At 48.5% G+C, this 12,863-nt stretch overlaps 2 non-coding genes across 2 annotated transcripts; both read left to right on the top strand.

Moving 5' to 3' along the window:
* Positions 1-558: 558 nt before the first annotated feature.
* On the top strand, positions 559-643 carry Mir194-2 (microRNA mir-194-2). Its single transcript, NR_162739.1, has one exon. It is a non-coding gene; the product is annotated as a microRNA mir-194-2 (primary transcript).
* Positions 644-756: 113 nt separating this feature from the next.
* Mir192 (microRNA mir-192) lies at positions 757-836 on the top strand. Its single transcript, NR_105155.1, has one exon. It is a non-coding gene; the product is annotated as a microRNA mir-192 (primary transcript).
* Positions 837-12,863: the final 12,027 nt, after the last annotated feature.

Below are 12,863 nucleotides of genomic sequence, written 5' to 3'. Positions count from 1 at the left end.
CTGTCACCCTAGGTCCCTGGCTTTCCCTACCTCCTCCCTGTGTTTTGTTTCCTATTCCCATCTTTTCCTCTTGACCCCTCAGCCTCGCTTTCCCTCTTTTCATCTCGCCCATTCCTTCACTCTTGTCCCTAGCTTCCTGGATAGGGCCACCCTTGTAGGTTACAGCCCAGTAGTCCTTTGCTGTCCCTCAGCCCCATGGCTGCAGCCCTCAGGGTGGGCAGAAGCTGTAACTAGGCCCCAGGTCTATTTAGGAGGAAACAAGGGGCCTTGGGGGCAAAGGGTGTGGGTGTCTCTGAGCAAAGGCTGCAGGAGAGTTGTAAATCAGAGCCACTCCCGGTCTGATGAGGAGGCTCTGGGGTTGAGCCTGGACTTCGCCCAGGAAGAAGGTTGACGTCCTATGGGGTGCCAGGTGTGGGCCTTGGATGAATGATAAGAAGCCTCAATAAAAATTGTGTGGACCTGGAGCCAAGAGGGCCTAGGGTAATGGGTGGACAGCTGTGGGGCTCTTCCCAGGATCCTGCCAGAGAGAAGGTGCCTGCAACCGTGCCCTGACCCCAGTGGCTGCCACCCCCTGTAACAGCAACTCCATGTGGAAGTGCCCACTAGTTCCAGTGGGGCTGCTGTTATCTGGGGTGGAGGCTGGTACCCACGGAGGAAGAGAAGCCACAACCACCCAGCACACCAGCAGAGACGGAGCAATCCTCAGGCCTGGGAAGGAAAGGGTGGTGGGCTGTCAGCAGGCTGCCAAGATGGAGTGCACAGGGCTCTGACCTATGAATTGACAGCCAGTGCTCTGGTCTCTCCTCTGGCTGCCAATTCCATAGGTCACAGGTATGTTCGCCTCAATGCCAGCCGCAAAGACCTGGAGGAGCAGGGTGGGTGTGGGGAGGAAGATGTTAAGGCCCCAGCTCCTTCCACGCTGCTGTCACCTGCTTGCACCTTTGAAACATTGCCTGCCTGACCTGTGGCATGCCTGTGAGTTCTGCATGCTGTTCCCTCCCCAGCTTCTTTGCCAGGTTCTTTTTTGGTTGCTGGTGGGAACTGGCTATGTAGACCAGGCTGGCCTTGAACCTGTCTCTGCCAGAATTATAGGTATGTATGCATGTGCCATTGTGCATAGCACCAGACCCACTCCTGTTGATCCCTGTCCAGGCTCAGCCCAAGCATTTGCTACCTTGTTCTTGAGGTGCTAGGGGTGGGGCCAGGCCCTCCTGCAAAACTGTTTAGACAGGGTCTCATGTAGCCCAGGCTTGCTTCAAACTTCCGGTGTAGTTTAGGGTGACTGGGAAGTTCTGATCCTCCTGCCTCTACCTCCTAAATGCTAAGATTACAAGCATGAACCACAGACCTGCTTATTCATGGTCCTGATGCCTGAGCCCTGGACACGCTACACTGGCATTCTGCCAACCCAAGTACATTTCCCAGCTAGGGTTCTTCTTAAACATTGATTCTAAGTGTCACCTGGCCTCCCAGAGACTCCCCCTAAGCACTGTATTCACTGAGTTCCACTGCCAATTTATGCTTGTGTGTCCATCCACTCACCACCCATGAACTTAGCCCCAAACCCAGACATACAGCAAGTAAGTCTTGCCAAACATCCAGAGACTCCATTTTGCTCTGCCAGAAGCTCTAAGGTCTGAGCAGAGCTCACTCCACTTGCTCTCTCTTGCAAATTTCACCTCCTTGAGCTAGCAGAAACTGGGTGAATCTCTGAGATAGGGGTCAGCCTGGTCTACAGAGTGAGTTACAGGACAGCCAGGGCTACACAGAGAAACCAAACCAAAGTAAATAATGTGGGTCATCGAGATGGCTCAGCTGGTAAAAGCACTTACTTACTGCCAAGCCTGAAGACCTTGTTCAATCCCTGGTACCCACATAGTGGAAGGAGAGAACAGACTCTTCCATATGTTGTCCTCTGAGTTCTACATACATGCTACACACAGAGAAAAATAAATTTAAAATGAATATATTAAGCTGGGCAGTGGTATTCATGCCTTTAATTCCAGCACTTGGCAAATGGATCTCTGAGTTTGAGCCCAGTCGACAGACCAATTTACAGGATAGCTAGGGCTACACAGAAAAACCAAAATAATATATTAAAAAGATTTGGGGGGGGGGCTGGTGAGATGGCTCAGAGGTAAGAGCAGAGGTCCTGAGTTCAATTCCCAGCAACACATGGTGGCTCACAACTATCTATAATGAGATCTAATAAAGTATTTTTAAAAAGATTTTTATGTCTGTACACCACATATAAGCAGTGCCACCAGAAGAGAATGTCACCTGGAGCTGGTGTCACACATGGCTGTGAGCCACTTGACAAACGTTCTTCCTTGGGAAGGGCAGCAAGTGCTCTTGAACACAGCGATCTTTCCAGCTCCACCCCACATACACTTTTTTTTTTTTTTTTTTGAGACAGGGTCTCTTTTTATATCCCGTGTTGGCTTGGAACTTGAAGTCACTCTTTTGCCTTTGCCTGGATGCTAGGATTATGTGTGTACTAGCACCTAGCCAGCTAGAAGAACAAAACTTTAAAAATTAGAAACAAACCCAGGAGCCGGGCATTGGTGGCACATGCCTTTAATCCCAGCACTCAGGAGGCAGAAGCAGGCGGATCTCTGTGAGTTTGAGGCCAGCCTGGTCTCCAGAGCGAGTGCCAGGATAGGCTCCAAAACTACACAGAAAAACCCTGTCTCAAAAAAAAAAAAAAAAAAAAAAAGGAAAAGAAAAGAAACAAACCTAGGAATAAAGTGAAATGGCTTAATGACGTGAACCAGTTGGCGAGAGCCCTCTCTGTGTGCCAGGCATTCACAAACCTCACCAAGGATCTGGCTACTTGGTGAGGTCACTTGTGAGCCTGTCTCAGAAATGAAGATGCAGACTCCAGGAAGATGAGAATTGGCCAAAGCCACACAGGACCCTCTGAGGACTTGTGCAACAACAAAATGGATGACCCAAGTCCCAACATCATCTCTCAACCCTTTGATCCCATTGTCTTAGCTTTCCTGGGTTCCCATCCACCACAGATAAGGCCCAGCTCAAGGACCTTCCCTGGCTCCTGCAGTGTCTGCCTCTCCCACCACCCTTATCTGAATGCTTATCTAATCCTTGACTGGTCTCAGCCTCTAGAGGACAAAGTCCTTGGTTTACTCATCTTCCAGGACTGGCTCCACACCCACTGGCATGGTAGAGGTACTGGAGATGCCTTGTCTGAACAGATGCCTAGTCCATCTCAAGTGCTGGCTTAGGGTGGAAGGGGATGGCAGGTGGTCGCTGGCCTGGGTTTCCTCCATCTGTCTGTACCAAGCTCATAAAAGCCTCTAATGCTTCAGGGAACTGTCTCAACCCAGAGCACACCCAGCTCCCTCTGGTCCAGTGTCTTGAACCCTGTGGACCTGTGGTATTTCCCCAGCAGCCCCTGAACCTATGAACATTTTTCTGGCTCCTCCCATTCTCTCAGAACCCTGATTGCCTCTAGGATACCTGCATGAGCCCCTGAAACTTGCCTGAGTCACTTGCCCAACCTACTTCCCTGGTGCAGGTGGCTTATTAGTGCCCTGCCATACCTCATCACCAGCATCTATTTCATTTACAATCTGTGGACCTCTGGGAATGACAGTCACTGACTTTGTTTCCTGTAGCCTCAGAGACTAACACAGAATTGCTTAATAAATGCTCATTGGAGGCCCACCATTTTGTGTTAATAGAGATTCTTAACAAGGGACATTATGAGGTGGGGTTGACAGTGCCTGGTGACAGGAGATCCTTAGGTACTAGCAGTTGTCTTCCTCACCATTGCCATTATGGCACACATGTAACCACCATGCTAACCAAGCATCCCAGAAGTATGTGCACAGAAAAAAATGGGCCAGTAGGGAAGGGAGTCAGAGTTGGGCAAACGTGACCAAGTATTTCTGAAAGGTGAATTTGAGTTCAGCTTTTGCTGCAGTGAAGGGTGGCAATTGGCCAGGAGCACAAACATACAGAAAGGGGAGAAAGCTCAGTGACAACACTAGGCAGCCTGGTAGGAGGCCGCTTGCTCTTCTGTAAGCCTCACTCCCCGGAACCACCACCAGGGGCCGCCAGGGACAGGGCTGAGCCTGTTCAGTACCCCAAGACAATCCACTCTGTGCTTCTGCTTTTTCTTAAACCAAGCTGAGCATCTCCCCAGGGTCCCTCCTGGTGCCTCTGAACTGTACCCAGCCACAATTCCATACTACACTGAGTGAGCTTGAAAATGGGTCCTCGTAGCCGGGCGTTGGTGGCTCACGCCTTTAATCCCAGCACTCGGGAGGCAGAGGCAGGAGGATCTGTGAGTTCCAGACCAGCCTGGTCTACAAGAGCGAGTTCCAGGATAGGCTCCAAAGCTACACAGGGAAACCCTGTCTCAAAAAAAAAAAAAAAGAGAGAGAGAGAGAGAGAGAAGAAAATGGGTCCTCATTCAATAACCATATAATGGGGTCTCAACTGTTTATACACAGGGAGTGGCATGGCTGTGTCTGGCCAAGTTCCCCTGAGGTCTCTGGAACCCTAGTTTACTCTTTTTTTGGTGGGGGGGTTTGAGGCAGGATTTCTCTGTGGCTTTGGAGGTGATCCAGAATTGGGTCGTCATAGTAGGGGGGGAGGGGATACCTGGGTGCAGGCCACTTTGTTTTTCAACAATTGTGAAACCTTCCGAAATGTTGCAAGAACAATCAACACCCATGTACCCTTTTTTGGATTCATGGACAGCTGGCACTCTAAGGTAACATCTGCTTTCCCTCTCTTGCTCTCTCACACACACATTTTTTCCTGAAGACCAACATACAGGTCATGACCCTTCACCATGAAATCTTTCAACATGTATCTCCTAAGAAAAAATGATACCCTTACACAACCACAAAGTTGCCAAATTTAGGTCTGCCCCACTGATGCAACCCTGTTCTTCAATTCACAGTCTTCTTCTAGGTGTCTGCATGGAGTGCCCTGTTTGGGTTTTCTCCTCAGCACTCCTCTATCCTTTAATATGGAACCATGAGCTTTTTAGTTTTTCAACATCTTGGTACTTTTTTTTTAATAGTGCTGGATATAGAAATGAGAACTTTCCTCCTTGGGAGCAATCTACTTTCAAGTTCATCTTTTTTTTTTTTTTTAAAGGTTTATTAAGTATTATGTGTTCTGTCAGAAGAGGGCACCAAATCTCATTACACGTGGTTGTGAGCCACTATGTAGCTGCTGGGAATTGAACTCAGGACCCTTGGAAGAGCAGGCAGTGCTCTTAAGTGCTGAGCCATCTCTCCAGCCCCCCAAGTTCGTCTTGTTAAAGGCAAAGCTGTTTCCTTGCCATTGTGGAAATGACATGGCAGCTCCATTTCATTGTCTGATCTCAGCTCCATGAAACTTTATATTTCTCCCTAGGCCTTCTCCATCTTTAAATCAACAAGAACAAATTATCTTATTAATTTTGCTGTATTAAGGATTTAGCCTAAGGCCTCCTGCATACTAGATGAGGATTCAGTCATGAAGCAACATTCCCCCACACACACCTTTTTCTTTTCTTTTCTTTTTTTTTTTTTGTTTGTTTGTTTTGGGGTTTTTCCCTGTGGCTTTGGAGGTTGTCCTGGAACCAGCTCTTGTAGACCAGGCTGGTCTGGAACTCACAGAGATCTCCCTGCCTCTGCCTCCCAAGTGCTACCACCGCAGGGCCCTGACCCAATTTTTACCTTTTACTTATTTTTGTTTAAAAATTACTAATTTATGCCAGGCATTGGTGGCGAATGCCTTTAATCCCAACACTCAGGAGGCTGTGGCAGGCAGATCTCTGTGAGTTCAAGGCCAGCCTGTTCTACGGAGCAAGTTCCAGGACAACCTCCAAAGCAATACAGAGAAACCCTGTCTTGAAAAAACACCAAAAATAATAATTACTAATTTATATGTATGGGTGTTTTGCTTGCATGTATGTCTGTATATCATGCATATGCAGGGGCCCTAGGAGGTCAGAGAGGGTACACCTGACACCCTGGAAAATGGAATTACTGATGGGTTTTAGCTGCCATGTGGGCACTGGGAATCATTTCAGCTCCTCGTCTAAAGTAGGCAAGAATACATCCTGATGTACCTCTAACCTGTGAACCTCCCACCCACATGTGATCAAGCACATAGGTGCAAACTTGTTTAGGGGAGTGAAAATTGTTATCTCCCGCAAACAATAGTCTCCGGCATTTCAAGAACTATCTGTCCTTGGAAAGTGACTTGCAGATCAGAGGCATTTTTGTTTCACGGATCTCTTAAGCACAGTAATTAAAACCTAACTTTGGTTCTCACATAACAAGTGCTCTTAGCCACTGAGCCATCTCTCCAGTTTGTTTTTTTTTTTTTTTTTCGAGACAGGGTTTCTCTGTGTAGCTTTGGAGCCTGTTCTGGACCTCACTCTTGTAGACCAGGCTGGTCTCAAACTCACAGAGATCCATCTGCCTCTGCCTCCGGAGTGCTGGGACTAAAGGCATGCACTGCCACTACCACCGCCCAGCCCTTGTTTTTTATTCCCTAATTACTATTACTGTGTGTACTCACAAATGTGTAACTCTATATAGCATTCATGTGGGAGTCTAGACGGCTCTCCAGGAGTTAGTCCTCTCCTTCCACCGTGGAAGTCTGGGCTTGAACTCCCCCCCCCCCCCCCCCGAGACAGGGTTTCCCTGTGTCGCTTTGAGGGCTGTCCTGGAACTAACTCTTGTAGACCAGACTGGCCTCGAACTCACAGAGATCTGCCTGCCTCTACCTCCCGAGTGCTGGGATTAAAGGTGTGCGCCACCAATGCCTGGCTAAATTGGCCTTACTTTTCATTTTGAGTCATGATGCCCAGGCTGACTGGCCTTGAATTTGGGATCTTTCTGCTTCAACCTTCCAAGTAGCTGGGCTCACAGGCCTGAGCCACTGCTCCCAGATACACATTGTTTTGAGTCTCTGCCTTTCTTTTCTGCAACTGTCCATCTGGAGGACTCAGTGGAAGTTCATGGGAGCCATGCATGGAGACTCCTATGTGTAATCCTGGCACCCTGAGGCCTAGACAGAGATTCAAGGCAAGTTTGGGCTACCTTGTAAGACTGTGTTAAAAGACTTCAAAAACAGTTGTGTGTGGTGATACATAGTTGTAATTCTACAGTTTGGGAGACAGAGACAGGAGGGTCACTGTTAATTCCAGGCCAGTTTAGCTACATTGTGAGATGATCTTTTTGTTTGTTTGGTTCTTTTGTTTTTGTTGAGACAGGGTCTCACTATGTAGTCCTGTCCTGGAACTCGCTCTGTAGACCCTCAAACTCAGATTGGCCTGCCTCTGCCTCCCAAGTGTTGGGATTCAAGGCCAGCACCACCACCACCCAAGATCTTCTTTCAAAAAGAAAAAAAAAAAAGAGGGCTTCCAGAAGACCCAGATTCAGTTCCCAGTGCGTATATGGCAGCTCACACTTGTCTGTAACTCCAGTTCCAGGGGTTCTGACACCCTCACACAGACATACATGCAAAATACCAATGCACATAAAATATAAAAACAGCTGGGTGGTGGTGGTGGTATATGCCTTTAATCCCTGTACTAGGGAGGCAGAGGCAAGGGGAGCTTGAGGCTGGCATGGACTACAGAGTGAGTTTCAGGCCAGCCAGAGTTACATTGTAGGACCCTGTCACAAAGTAAATCCATTAAACAACAGACCTAATGTAAGCCTATCAGCCTGCAGGGACAATGACACCCCTATTAAAAGGAACCCCATGATCCTGAAAGGGATCCTCCTATGTTATCTGACACGGCTCTATTGTTGAAGGCAGAATGTCCCTGTTTCAAATGAAAACCCACTTCCTGGGGGTCCTGCAGCAAGTGGCAGGAGGGTAGCCAGGCTGGCCAGTGCCCTGAGGGTGGGTAATTCATGCCGCACCCTGCTCCACTCAGCTCTTGCTCTTGCTTCAGCAGCCATTGGCCTAATGTCTGGAGCCAGGCAGTTAACTAAAGTGTTTTTGAGGGTTGGTGTTTTCTTTTTTAAATAGGATCTCCTGATCCTAAATGAATTCTGGCTTTCAATTTCCTAGTGCATCACTGTGCCTGGTTACACCTGGTTTACATCATTGTGCTGGGTACAGGACCCAGTGCTTTGTCAGGCAAGCACTCCACCGAGCTACCTGCACCCTGAACTATGGCTTGAGTACAAGCATTCAGAGGTGTCTAGACCTCAGCTGTGCAAAGTCCTGTGAGGTTGGTTGCATGCGTGCGTTACTGGTGCAGGGGCATGCCTGATGTGCAAGATGCATAGGAGCAGAAGGCAGGTGAGCTCCAGGGCAGAGTCCCCACCCACCTGTACTTTACCAAGAGGCTCTGAAACCACCTCTGCTTTGCCCCTGCAGGACTTGCAGATGGGATGGGTCAGAGTGTAAGCAGTTCAGATACCAAAGGTCTAGCTTCTTCTCAGCCTGTGTTTCTTCAGGCAAGGCACCTGATATAAGAGAGCAATCAAGATTCCAGTCAGGTATACAGAGGAACAGACCCTCTTTTTTTGGGGGGGGGGAGGGGGACTTTTAACTTTGGCTGGTCTTGAACTCATAGAAATTCACCTACCTCTGCCTAGGATGGGATTAGAGGAGGATGCAACTACATCTGGCCTTTTTTTTTTTTTTTTTTTTTTTTTTTTTGAGACTGATGCCTGTGCAGTTCTGGCGTCCCGGAACTCACTCTGTAGACCAAACTAGACTTGAACTCAGAGATCCTGCCTCTGCCTCCTGAGTACTGGGATTAAAGGTGTGTGCTACCACCTAGCTCGGCTTTTTGTGTTTATGTGGTGTATATGGGCATATGAGTCCTTATGCACCTGGAGAGACCAGAGTTCCTTTCAGGAGTCCTATTTACCATCTTATGCCCTTGAGACAGGAACTCTCATTGAGCTTTGAGGGAAACTCTGTAGCCAGTCAGTCCCAGAGATCCGTCTGTTTTTGCCATTGCAGCACTGGGGTTACATTACAGCCCCCACCCTGGTCCCAGGGTTTCACTACATAGCTCTTGCTGTTCTGGAACTCACTGTGTAGTGTCTCTGCCTCCCCAGTGCTGGGATTAAAGGCATGTGCCACCTCTGCCCAGGTATTTTTATTATTGTATGTTCATTGATGTTTTGCCTGCATGTATGCCTGCTTGAGGGTGTCAGATCCCCTGAGGAGTTACATACAGGTGTGAGCTGCCTTGTGGGTATTGGAAATTGAACTCTGGCTTTTTTGTTTTGTTTTGGGGGGGATCAAGAAAGGGTTTCTCTGTAACTTTGGAGTCTATCCTGGAGCTAGCTCTTATAGACCAGGCTGGTCTTGAACTCACAGAGATCTACCTGCCTCTGCCACCTGAGTGCTGGGATCAAAGGTGTGCGACACCAACGCCTGGCTTGAACCCTGGTTTTTTGGAAGTGCTGCCGCTTAGGGTTTTTATGTGGGTGCTGAGATCTGAACTTAGGTCCTCGTGCTTGCATAGCAAGTGCTCTTAGCCACTAAGCCATTTCTCCAGCTCTGTTTACTTTTTCATAGAACTGGTCTGCTGCCAAATCCAGTGTTAACTGCAGGAGCAAAAGTCTGTGCTTATGTGCAGACTTCCTCAGTGGAAAGAATGAGCCACTGCTCAGCCAGGGAGAAACGGGTGTTTTGGGCTTTTCCCACTCCAGTTCTTTTGCCATATTTGGAGAAAAGCTCCCCACTTTTTTCCCCCAAAAGTTGTCTTTAGGTAGCCTGATATGGTGGTATACACCTTCAATCTCAGCACTCAGGAAGCAGATAGGCTAATCTCTGAGTTGGGGACTAACCCGGTCTACATAATGAGTGCTAGGCCAGCCAGGACTACATAGTGAGACTATGTCTCAAAACAGGGGGGAAGGTTGGATCTGAAGTTGATTACTGACTACTCACAAGAGGACCTGGGTTTGATTCCCAGCACCCACATGATAGCTCACAAGTGCCTTTAATTGGGATCTGATACCCAATTCTGGCCTCCAATGGAACCAGCCATGCATGTATTGTGCAGATTATGCATGTAGACAAAACACACAAATTCTTTTAAAAATAAAATTTGAGCCGGGCAGTGGTGGCGCACGCCTTTGATCCCAGCACTCAAGAGGCAGAGGCAGCTGTGAGTTCGAGATCAGCCTGTTCTGTAAGAGCTAGTTCCAGAACAGCCTCCAAAGCCACAGAGGAACCCTGTCTTGAAAAACCAAAATAAATAAATTTGTCCTTAGCAGAGCATAGTGGTGCATGCCTGTAATTCCAGCACTCAGGAGGCAGAAGCAAGTGAATCTCTGTGAGTTTGAAGCTAGCATGGTCTACAGATGAGTCCCAGGACAGCCAGGGCTACACAGAGAACTCTGTCTTGAAAAATCACCCTCCGCTGGGAGTTGGTGGTTCACACCTTTGATCCCGGCACTCAGGAGGCAGAGGCAGGTGGATCTCTGTGAGTTCGAGACTAGCCTGGTCTACAAGAGTTAGTTCCAGGACAGCCTCCAAAGCCACAGAGAAACCCTGTCTCGAAACCCCCCCCCAAAAAAGAAAAATCACCCTCCACCCCTCCCCAAAATCTGTCTTTGGGGATATTGCAATCATTTTCTTATACCAGGCCAACCAAGAATGGACCAAGGAGACTGAGGGCAAGAAAGTGGGAGATTTCTGCTGCGGGCAATGCCTGCTGTTTCAGTTTATAGGTGTGTGTGTGTGTGTGTGTGTGTGTGTGTGTGTGTGTGTGTGACTGGCAGTGGGCAGTGAGCACAGTTTGTGAGGTAGAAGGAAATATTTTAATCTTCCCAACTGTCCTGGACCCAGGCAGACAGCAGAAGGCCAAACAGCATAGAAACCAAAAGCGAAATTTGCTTGTTCACAAGCAAACAGAAAGTGCCCTAAAATGGGAGGAAAAGTAAAAGTTTCACAATCTGGGACATTACAAGATAGGAAGGCAGCCTGCATCTGAGGAAGACTCGACCAGTCAGGGAAACAAAGAGGAAGGGTGAGGACCCCTTCTCCTACCCTCTCAGTTCCTCGGACAAAGTTGAGTGAACACACACATCTCATTTCATTTATAAATAACTCAGGAACATTTTGTTTTCAGTTTTCTGGGGCTGGGTTTTCACAGTACACAGGGCTCTGGGGAGACATGGAAACCATGGCCAGTCAGTGTGAGTACTGCTGGAGACAGAGTGCTATGAAGCTATTCAGATGTCTAAACAACCACCTCATTTAGGAGCCCCAGCCTCCGGCTCTTCTCTGGACCAGCCCTGAAATTACATGTCCGGGGTGGGCCCCTCATCTAGACTGTGTAGGAGACAAAATCATTGAGCTTCGAAGGCTGGCTGAGGAAGTCTGGACTTGGCTTGCCTGAGGGTCCTGGTCACCAGTTGGCACACAACCAATGGTGACAGCCCCTGACTAAGAGCTTCTTTCTAAAACAGAGCCATGGCTTCTGTGTTTTACAGTGATGGATGGAAAAATGCTAACGAAATGATGATTGTTGAGATGGCTCAGGGGGAAAAAACACTTGTCAAGGAGCATGATGGCCTGAGTATGGTTCCCAGGACCCACATGGTAGAAAGCGAGAACTTATGAAAGTTGTCTTCTGACCTGTCCATGGTACACTTATGTCCCCACCCCACAAAGAGAAACTCCAGATCAAAGCTCTGGGCCTGCAAACAGGTTGGAATTTGATCCTCTGGCAATGATCTCCGAGGTGGACAAGCAGACTTCCCCATTTTGCTTTCTCTGGATACCAATCCGACTCAGATCCCCAATACACACTATCTCCCTGTCTTCCACTGGGCTTCCGGTGCTGTATTCTCCCGTCCTGATTTCTTCCCTTACACAGGTGTCCAGCCCCCAGGCTTCCAAGTCTCTCAAAACTATGAAATTGGATGGACCCAAGGCTTTTGTTTGTCATGGTGCTGGGGATGGGCCCCATGGGCTGGTACATGCTAGGCAACTGCTCTACCATTAAGCTGAGTTTAATCCTACCAATAAATATTTTGTCCTTTTTTTTTTTTTTTTTTTTTTTTTTTTTAAGGCAGTATCTGTTGCCCCTGCTGGTCTCATATTGTTGGGCTCAAGTAATCCTCCAACCTCAGCTCACCAAACAGCTGAGACCAGAGGTGTGTATCAACCAGTACTGACTCCCCAGGTTCATTTTAGACTTCTCCAACAGCCCTTAGATGCTCCTTCCACTTAGGTGACCTGATACTGGTTACCTAACAATCACAGTCCCCAAATCTCTGACATCACCCACTGAAAATTCTCACCAGCAGAGACAGCCAAGGGGGCCTAGGTGTGGCCAGGGATGATGGTGGGGACATGAGGCCCGTGGGACAGCCACCCACTGGTAAGGAGGTTGGGACTCAAGAGAACCGAACAAAAGATGGGACTGGTGGTGTCCCTGACAGGAAAGCGGAAGTTTTTGGGCTTTTGATTTCCCCTAAGTTCCCACAACATTTCATTGTTGCCCAACATGTCCCCTCTTCCTCACAAGGGGAATTTCCGATTTCACTTCCTCAAAATTCAAGCAGCCAGAAAGCCTCAACTTCTTTACCCCATTCTGAGGGTAGAACCTCTTCGGTGAGACCTTGGCCTCTCCCCGCCAGGTCATATTATTTGTGTCCTTTGCTGGGTCCCTCTCTCACCGCATTCCGTCTCCTTCCTTACCGATTTTTCTCTTCCCGTTGTCCTCTACTGCCTCAGCTTTCCCTATTCCCGCTGTCCTGTCTCTCTCTCCCCAGAGGCGCTAAAAGACTTAAGGGGTGAGGAGTGTGTGTGAGGTAGGGAAACGGGAGACGAGGCAGCGCCCGGGCTCCCGATGCTTTTGGGGTTCCGAGTGGGTGGAAGCACTATAGTTGGGGAGCACA

Source organism: Cricetulus griseus, chromosome 3 (assembly GCF_003668045.3).
Source record: "Cricetulus griseus strain 17A/GY chromosome 3, alternate assembly CriGri-PICRH-1.0, whole genome shotgun sequence".
Lineage (NCBI taxonomy): Eukaryota > Metazoa > Chordata > Mammalia > Rodentia > Cricetidae > Cricetulus > Cricetulus griseus.
This window is presented reverse-complemented; position numbering and strand designations above follow the sequence as displayed.